The sequence below is a fragment of the Acomys minous genome (assembly GCF_964271855.1).
Source record: "Acomys minous genome assembly, chromosome: 10".
NCBI classification, from domain to species: domain Eukaryota; kingdom Metazoa; phylum Chordata; class Mammalia; order Rodentia; family Muridae; genus Acomys; species Acomys minous.
In genome coordinates this window covers 46,477,099-46,486,587 of record NC_140491.1, presented here as the reverse complement: position 1 = coordinate 46,486,587, position 9,489 = coordinate 46,477,099, and the positions used below count along the sequence as shown (strand labels likewise).

Sequence of the window (9,489 nt, the reverse complement as noted above, 5' to 3'; positions counted from 1 at the left end):
AGCTTCCTGTTCATTTTGACTGGTGCTATGGTCTGAATGCTTGTGAGGCTGAGGAGCCCTGTGAGTCCCCTCCCTTATTTGGGTGGATATAACAGGTACCCTCTATGGGGGAGGAGGGTCAGCCCTCACCAGCTGCTGCATCCATTTGTGTCTCTACTGGGCTTCCTGGGCTCCAGAACCAAAAAGAAACTTCCACTAAATATGCTATACAGTTCAGGGCATTTTTGTTACAGCAGCTGGATGGACCAAGGCAGCTGGGATCTCAAGGCTGCCCACAGGCCCCTTGAATTTAACACAGAGCGCTCTAGCACATCATTCTGAAAGCCTCACTCTACCTCTCTCGGATTTGGCTGAGCAGTACAGAAACCAGATTAAACGTGGGTAGTCTGAGTTGCCCAGAGAGAATATCATGTGCTCCTTTTAATTACTTTGTTACTTAACAACTTGATCTATTTATGTTTATAAGAATCAGGTGGTGCCAATCTGGTTCGTCAAAAAGCCACTTGATGGCGTTCCATGTAATTGCACATGGCTAATTACATAAATCAGCTATTTGTGTTCCAAATTGACCTTTGAAAGCTGTGCTAACTCCTCCAATTGTTCCCCATAAGCAAATAGAATTAGACCCAGAGAATACAAACTGCCTGAAATAATCAAGGGTCCACCATGTTGATAAAGCCTGGCTTTCTGCCACAAGAGCCCACACCTGAGCCTGGACAATGTCCCTCTTTTAAGGTGGAGGGTGTCTACTTCCTACCCCAACTCCTTGGTGAGTGCCACATGTAAGATCACAATAAATACCACAGACTGGGGGCTTAACCCTTGGGAACATTCCCTCAGTTGTGCGAGCTTGAGGGCCTAAGTCAAGGTGTGGGCAGGAACTGTTCTTCCTTTGGCTTACGGATAGCATTCGTGCCCATGTCCTCATGTGGTTCTCTCTGCGGGTGTATGAATATCCCCTCTAGGTTTGTGTTGAACCCTCCTAGACCAGCAGCTGGCAGTGCTGTTCAGAGGCAATGAAAACGTTGGGAGGTGGGGCCTACGCAAATGACGAGGTCACTGAGACTTCTACTCCAAAGGTCCTACCTGGTCACAATCCCTTATCTCTTCCACACCACCCAATGCCGAAGGTGATTCTCCAACAAACAAACAGGGAGAGTGGAATCTTGCTTGACTCACTACTTCGGCTCCTCTGCTCTTGCCAGTCATGCGCATTTGGTCTGTCTTTGTTATGAGAAATGCATGATGGGTAAACGTCACTCAACTTGACTGCACTTAGAATCACCTAAGAGATTCATGTGTAGGTGTGTCTGGGAAGGAGTTTCCAGAGAGAGTTAGTGGAGGAAAAAAGCTACATCCTACAGTGGAGGTACCGTTTCATGGGCTTGGGGGTCAGACTGAATATGGAAGGGTGGTGGTGGTGAGAAAGCCAGCTGGGCACTGGTGTTCCCCTTTCCCTGTGTCCTGGTTTGTGCCATGGACCAATGTGCTCCTCTTCCCAAGTCTTCTCCACCATGCTGGGTCTCGGTGTTCTGAAGGGGAGACCAAGCCTTTCCTCCCCTAAGATGCCTTTTTTTTTTTTAAATCTGGTTATCTGGTCCCAGAATGAGAAAAGCAACCAATTAAAAAATGTGTGATGTATGTCATCGCATGGGCATTCACATGCCAACATGAAGTGTGGCTTGAGTGACAGCTTTGGGGAATCGTCCTCTTTTTAATTTTATTTTATTAATTTATTCTTATTACATCTCAATGGTTATCCCATCCCTTGTGTCCTCCCATTCCTCCCCCCTCCCATTTTCCCCTTATTCCCCTCCCCTATGACTATGACTGAGGGGCACTTCCTCCCCCTTTATATGCTCATAGGGTATCAAGTCTCTTCTTGGTAGCCTACTATCCTTCCTCCTTGAAAGACCTTTCAGATGGTCTGACCAATACTGTCACTCTCCTGCCTCTGCCGTTTGATCCCAGAAAGCACAAGCAGGACAGCCATAGTCTCAGGATGGGTAGGGGACCCAAGAACGTGCATCCTCTTCCTATTAGGAAAGGGTAGTTCCTTGTGGGGAAAGGAAAATGTGAACTTACTGGAGAAATTCCGTTTGCGTAAGTGCTGTAGTTTTCTGATTTTATTTAGTGGCAAGGGAATACTTATGAAGCTGGAGTTTGGTTTTAGAGGAGACCCTATTAAGCTCATGCATGAGAAATCCACATTTCTCTTAGAAGAGTGATGTCTGCACTGTTGAAATGCTAAGCTTCAAGGGGATGCACTGGTGTGTGAGCCAGAGCGCCATGGCCAACGGTTCTGCCGAAGGATTAGATTCTTGGGAAGAAGCTGATTTGAAGTTTCCTGATAAGGAGGTCTGGGAGACAGGTGTGTGGGTAGAGAGAGCTCTTTGATCAGGAAAAAACTGTGAAGATGTCTGCGAACCATACGGTTCTCACCAAGCGTAGCCTCGGCAGAGGAAAGCTTTAGTAAAGTGGCTAGGATACCCTTTCCATGGAATCCGGTCAGCCCTTCCCCAGCCTGCCTGATCATTACCTATTGGGCTCATAACTGAAGTTACCATGGTTGCAAAGAGGGGGATTATACACGGGCTTGGCAGTGGGGCTTCTTCGCACCCACTCAATTTGACTGGGCTGTAGTGGTTACTGGTTCTTCGAACAGCAGAAGCCAACTCCAAGTCCCACAGATGGTGACCTGGGGTGACCAGTCATCTACCTGTTGGCAGAGTGATCATATCCAGCTACTTCCATCATGGGAAAGGGTAGCATTTTGTTCCTACTGAAATAAACACTCTGGGTATGAGTTTGCCTTTCCTGTATGCAATCGCTTCTGCCAAAACAGCCATCTGTGGACTTGCAGAATGCCTTATGTGTGAGGATGGTGTTCTGTACAGCAATGATCTGATCAAGAAGTTCACCCCAGAGCAAGGAAGTGAATCATGGGGCTCATGCTCCTGAAATTCACCCATCTCACTCTGTTCCCTATGATCCTGAAATAGCTGTCTTGGTAGAATGGCAGTTGGCCTTTGGAAGATACAGTTGCAATGACAATTAGATGGCTATACCTTGCAGGGTTGGGACAAAGTTCTCCAAGAAGCTGCCTATGGTCTCAGTCAGCATCCAACATATGAAGCCTTTCTTCTCAAAGCCAGGATATGTGGGTCCAGGAATTAAGAGGTGAGTATATCATTAGTGTCACCCATTATTATACCTAGTAATTCACTAACAAATTTCTGCTTCCATCTCCCAAAATGTTCTCTTTTGGCCGAGGGAGGGACCTTAGTTTGGGAGGAAAGAATGGTTCTACCAAGAGGTACAAAAAAGGATTCCATTTAATCAGAGGTTAAGTTGGCTACCCACCTGCTTTGAGCTCTTCACACCTCTGAATTAGTAAGAAAAGATGTTCTGCTCTTCCAGTCTCCTTGACCTCGGCAGCAGAAGCAGGATGATGAAAAATTGTTATACTTTGGATAAGCATTGCAAATAAAAGCAAACGTTGTGCTGCTGCTGCACCTCTAAGGCCTACCACCTTCAGAAGTTGACCTGTGGCAGATGTGGCTACCCTGGCAAGCTCAAGAGAAAATACTTGGAGCACCAAGGATAAGAGATGAAACACTACTGGGACTGGGTGGATGAGGCACCCCAAAATTGTCACTTGCAGATTCAGACATGGATTCCATGAAGGAACAACACCTGAGGCCAAGAGGGCAGCTGTTGTAGCATCCAGTTCATTTTGAGGATTTCAATCAGTCATAAAATAAATGCTCTGGTTTAAAAAGAAATAAAGAAAGAAAAGGAAAAAGGAAAAAGGAAAAAGAAAAGGTGTTCCTGAGTTGGTGGAGGTGATTGATCCAGACTATCAAGGGGAAATTGGATGACTACTCTGCAACGGATTCGAGAAATACTGTGTTTGGAATAAAGAAATCATTTAGGATGTCTCGAAGTACTACCATGTCCTGTGATTAATAATAGTAACAATTTTATTAGCACCCAATTAAAGACTATAAATGACCCAAGATCTTCAATTAATGTGGTATGATTTTTTTAAAAATTATTTTTATTTGGAGCTTATGTATGGGCTAGATAACTGATGTCTATTAGTATCAATTTTTATTTATAAACTTGCTTAGGCTATAGTGCCTAATTGCCTGGTTGTATTAGATATTGTTATGAAGGTATTTTTTGCTAATTGGTAGAATTTCAATTACTAGACTTTAAGTAAATCAGATCATTTTCTGTATTGTGGTCAGGCCCCATCTAATCAGTTGAAAACCTTATAAACAAATATTTTCATCTCTAGAAGAAGTCATGCCCCAAGACATCTGTGATGGTTATCTTTAATTGTCAAGTTGGCACAACTTGACAATCACCTGAGAAGAGTTTCATTGAGAGATTTCCTACATTGGGATAGCCTGTGAGTGTGACTGTCTTGATTAAGTGAAACGATGTAGGAAGGCTCAGCCCACCGTGGGCAGCCTCATTCCCTAGCCAGAGGGTCATGAGCTGTCCAAGAGTGGGGAAATGTAGCTAAGCCATCGACCAAGTGAGTACTTATGCCTTCATTTACCTCTGCTCCTGAGGAGGTGATGTGACTGTTTGTAGTCCCTGCCTCTCAGTGATGGGCTGTGACCTGCAATTGTGAACAAAAATAAACCTTTTCTTCCCTAAAGTTGCTTTTTTTTTGGTCAGGGTATTTTATAACAACAAAAGAAATTAAACTAAGAAATTGTCATTGTTGTGATAAAACCAACCATGTGGCTTTTAAGCCTTTGAAGTACTTTTATAGGAAGAATGGGCAAGTGTTGGATAAATTGATCTAGAAAAGCGAGTGAAGGCTGGAATCGGAGATTAATGGACCATTTCAGTGGAAGCTTGCAAGATGAGACTGGTGAGAAATACAGACAGTGGAGGCCTGGAATATGGGGTTTTAGGAGGAAGTGAAGGCTCTATTAGGAACAAGATAGGGAGTTTCATGTGATAGTTTGGCTAAGAATCTGTTCGTTGGCCAGCCTGGAGCTGAAGAAGCATCTGTGATTGTCAAAGGGATCAGCATCTGATGAACTCTGTTAAATCATTTTACTTGCATGTTCCTTATGCTTCCACCTTCCTTCCGCCAACCCTCCAACACTGGGTAGGAGATAAAGGAGGTTAGTGGGGGCTCATTAGGATTGTTGGGCTCTCTGGGAGCAACTTCAGTCATCAGGATATCTAGCAGTCCAGCAAACCAGCAACAGCAAATGCAGAAGCAATATCTTCCTCCAATTGTCTCCTTGAATCTTGAAGCCTCTCTCTCTGTCTCTCTCTTTTTCTGTCTGTCTGTCTGTCTGTCTGTCTCTCTCTCTCTTCAGCATTCCTCAACAGGTCTTTTTCTCCTCTCTGTGCTCTGGTATTTATACCCTCTCAGAGTCCTCAGATCCTAGTAACTGCAGCTGGCAAAGACCACACCCTTTTCTGAGCTGCATGAAACAATTATCAGCTGTGGGTAAACTAAAAGCAGCCCGATATACCACACTTGGGATTAAAACAAAACCAGAACATAACTGGGTTTTCCCCCCATGCAACGATGTGATTTGTTTATTTAAAATGATTTCCCTCCCAAGTTACCCAATGATTTAGCAGGCTTTCTTTTACTTTCATCTTAAACAACATACATTTTGTATTTTAACTATTTATGTTATTTTAACATCAGAGTCTAATATGTTGACAAGAGGACAGATTCACATTAGGCCCTTGGCAGCTATGGGGTTGTTGCCAGATTTTGGTGATGGCAGATGCTCAGGCCCTGTCTCCAATCTGCTGTACCACACACCTCCACTCACAGCTTCTTTGTTGTCCCCCAAACCACCTAAATTTATATTTGTCTGTATGGAAGTCCATGAGGCGATTCCCCGTAGTTTTCATGTACTTTCTTTTATTTATGTTCTGTTCTTACTCTGTGGCCCATATGGGCTTCAAACTCACTCTGTAATCCCAGAAGGCCTTAAGTTTGTGCTATTTTGCCTGGGATGTTTAAAGAAACCAAAATGTCCACTACGAGCATCACTGATGCTCTTGTGCTTCCCTGAGACAATAGGAAAGCGTCTTCTTGGGGGTCAGCATACAGAAGCCAATATAGCTTCTGTAGGGTCCAGGTTACATATGCAGCCATAGCAAAACGTGCACTGTAGGCATCCATCCATGTAGTACCAATTTTGAAGGCACGAAAGATGTAAGATTGAGGAGGTTATGGAAAGCAGCTGAGGCCAGGCACCATGTGGCCAGGTTGGAGTTCCTGTGAAGAGGCCCTGAGGGACCAATGCATGAAACTGCAAAGATTAAGCCTCAGGTATAGTGGAGACCCCAGGAGAGTACAGGACCTCGGGTGCCCATCACAGAGGAAAAAGCTGAGTGAGCAAATCCAGAGGGACAGGGCTTCCAAGCCCCTTGAAGCTCAGACCAGGCCCAGACTCCGCACTTCAAGCTCCAGGATTTATTTTCCCTGATGGATTCTGGTTTGTCTCTGTTCTGGGTGTTCTTTTTAAATTCTCCTTTCTTTCCCACTAGAACAGGGGTGTCACTCTGCGTCCTTACGTGCGGGAAGGATAGAAATTGTTTTTAATTGCATAGGAATTAAAGAAGGACTTTGGAATTTATTCTTCTGAAGACAGGATGCCAGTGGGTAGCCCTGGCTGGCCCAACTCATTAGATTGACGAGGCTGGCCTGGAATACGCCTAGAGCTGCTTACCTCCAGCTCCTGAGTGCTTGGGATGAAAGGTTTGTGCCATCATGTTAGTGGTGGCGTTTCCTTTTCTACTTCCACCAGGGAAAGGGAAGCGGGGTCCAAAGTCCAGCATGAGGGAGGGGGTCCATCCTCAATGGCCTCAAAGGCTACTTACGAACCCAAGTAATACTTATGAAGAACAGTGACATGGGGATGGCAACAGGACACATTTGATATGACAGGAGAGGGAGGATACTGGGTATAGGAGGGTGTAAGTGGGAGCAGGAAGGAGGACAGAGAGGAGGGACAGAGAGGGTGGGGGTGTCTCAGTCAGTGTTCTATTGCTGTGAAGAGACACCATATCTAAGGCAGCTCCTATAAGAGAAAGAGCATTTAGTTGGGATTTGCTTACCATCTCAGAGGTTTGCTCCACTGTCCTCACGGCGGGAAGCATGGTGGCATGCGGGCAGATGCGGGGCTGGAAAAGTAGCTGAGAGTTCTACATCTGGATCCACAGGCAGCAGGAAGAGAAAGCTGTAGGGCCAGGCTGGAGCTTTTGAAACCCCAAAGCCCTCCCCACAGTGTCTCACTTTCTCCTACAAGGCCACGCCTATTTCAATAAGGCCACACCCCCTAAGCCCTTTCGAGTAGTACCATTCCCCAATGACCACATTTAAATATATGGGCCTATTGGGGGGGGGGGGGAGCGCCATTCCTATTCAAACCAGCTCAGGAGGGTCAACCAGAGATACATATGTTTGAAAATGCCGTAAGGAAGCTGCTAGTTGAAGGTCCGAGAATCCTTCACAGTGATAGGCTAATGCCACCTGGGTACAAGATGGCTGTCCAAGTGACCTCTAAGAGACTTCAGGTTTCATTATCACCTAATTTCTATGCTAATTGACACTCCACCATCATCCTTACAGCTCACGTCTCCATGGCAGCAACTGGGAAGGACGGTATAGAGAAAGAAAATGGCAGTGCCCGGGTTCCTAGGAAACTGCTACCCTTCTCCTGAGAACCGGATGAATATTTCTCTTTCTAATTTCTTCTGCCTGGTCACCGTGAGGCCACACCCTGAATGGGATGAGAATCTGATTTATGATCTAGGCTCCTGCTTCTTTTTGGCCACCAAATAAACTCGTGTTATTGGCACTCAGCCTTGGTTTTGAATTTGTCTTCCCTATTCTGAATAGAACAACAACAACACAACAACACAACAACAACAACAACAACAACAACAACAACAACATTCTGAGGGAGCTTCTCTGTCTCTCAAGAGAGGGTGATTCGTATGTCCGTGTCCTTCCACACAGCTCTTCCTCTGTATCCTCTGCAATGTTCTGTATAACAAGTAGGTAGGTAGATGGGTTTCCTCCGGGTGTGTGAGTGGCTTGTGTGAGTAGCTCCAAGGAAGGAATTTCGCTGAATCCAAGCAGGGGCTTTGTGGGAACCTAGAATGACTGGTATCCAGTTCTTCACAAGCATGGCTAGGACAACTGGTCAGGGAACCTGTGGTTGGCATCTGGGAGGAGGAATGGCCTTGGAACTGAACCCTCCCTTGACGTATGTGGTCTGGTGCTACTTCCTGTGATCTGGGGCTACTTCCTGTGATCTGGGGCTACTTCCTGTAATCTGGGGCTACTTCCTGAGATCTGGGGCTACTTCCTGAGATCTGGGGCTACTTCCTGGGATCTGGTGCTACTTCCTGTGATCTGGTGCTACTTCCTGGCCGAGCACATGAGAACTGCATTGAGTTAGAAGACACCAGTGGGAGCCAGCTGCGGCACTGACTGCTTGGCGGGCGGGGAAACCCTTTCTGTCTGAAGTGTGGTTTGAGAGTGTAGGAGGACTCTCTTCTACAGAAAAGGAATTTTCTTATCCTCTCACTGCTGTGAATTGGTTGACTTTATCTGGCTGCCTCGGCCTGGCCTGGACCTGGGATGTGGATTCCTCTGGCGAGACTTCACACACGCCTTCTTGTTTCCCAACACACTGTGTATCTATCTGCAGAGGAAAATGTAGGTGTGCCATTTGGCTCCAGCGGGGGCTTGTTGTTTTTCCCATCTCATCTTTGAGAATGACTATGGGACCATGGGGTTTTAGAAATTCAATGTTCTCAGTAACTACAGTTGTTATCCTTTTCAATGCCCTCATTTTTCTCCATATTACTGAGCAAAACCTTTCGCCTGGCACCCAGAAAAACCTATGCTATAGCACTGGGTTTTTGAGAAAAAAAAAAAAACTTTATTGTGTGGGAAAGTGTCAGGGTGGTCAGGAGTTGAGAGCAAGCTCCAATTTGTCTCACTGGTCAGCGGTGGTAAAGCAGCTAGTGAGATATTAGCAGCCATGCAGGACAGGACATAGGTCTCATCACCAGTAGACTTTAAAACCAGACGCGGGAACCGCAGGACTCCTAGGAGAATTGGCCTTGCGTCCTAGCTCAGATAGTGGGATGAGACGCGACATCCCGCCTGCACAGACCATAATAGATAACTATCTCAGTCTCCCTCCAGAAGCCCTAAGCCATGTAAGATTAGTACTCAACAGGAGGTTTTCTGATAAAATTGATCCAAGTGGGCCTGCCAGTCACCTGCTCAGGACAGGGTCCTTGAGGAAAAGCTGCTCGCTCTAGAAACTTTAGAAATAATAGACAAGTGGTACGAAATGTGAATCGGCACATTGGTCCCTCTTTCTCTCTTCCCGCCCTCTCCCCCTCCGAGAGTTGACTCTGTTTTACAATAAACTCTGAGTCCTTTCTATAGAGATCACTGAGACTGGGAGG

General features: G+C 45.8%; 1 long non-coding RNA gene across 1 annotated transcript; it reads left to right on the top strand.

Annotated features, from left to right (window-relative positions):
* Positions 1-653: 653 nt before the first annotated feature.
* Positions 654-7,789, top strand: LOC311606671. The gene is made up of 3 exons (XR_014782396.1): positions 654-769; positions 3,076-3,180; positions 7,631-7,789. It is a non-coding gene; the product is annotated as an uncharacterized lncRNA (long non-coding RNA).
* Positions 7,790-9,489: the final 1,700 nt, after the last annotated feature.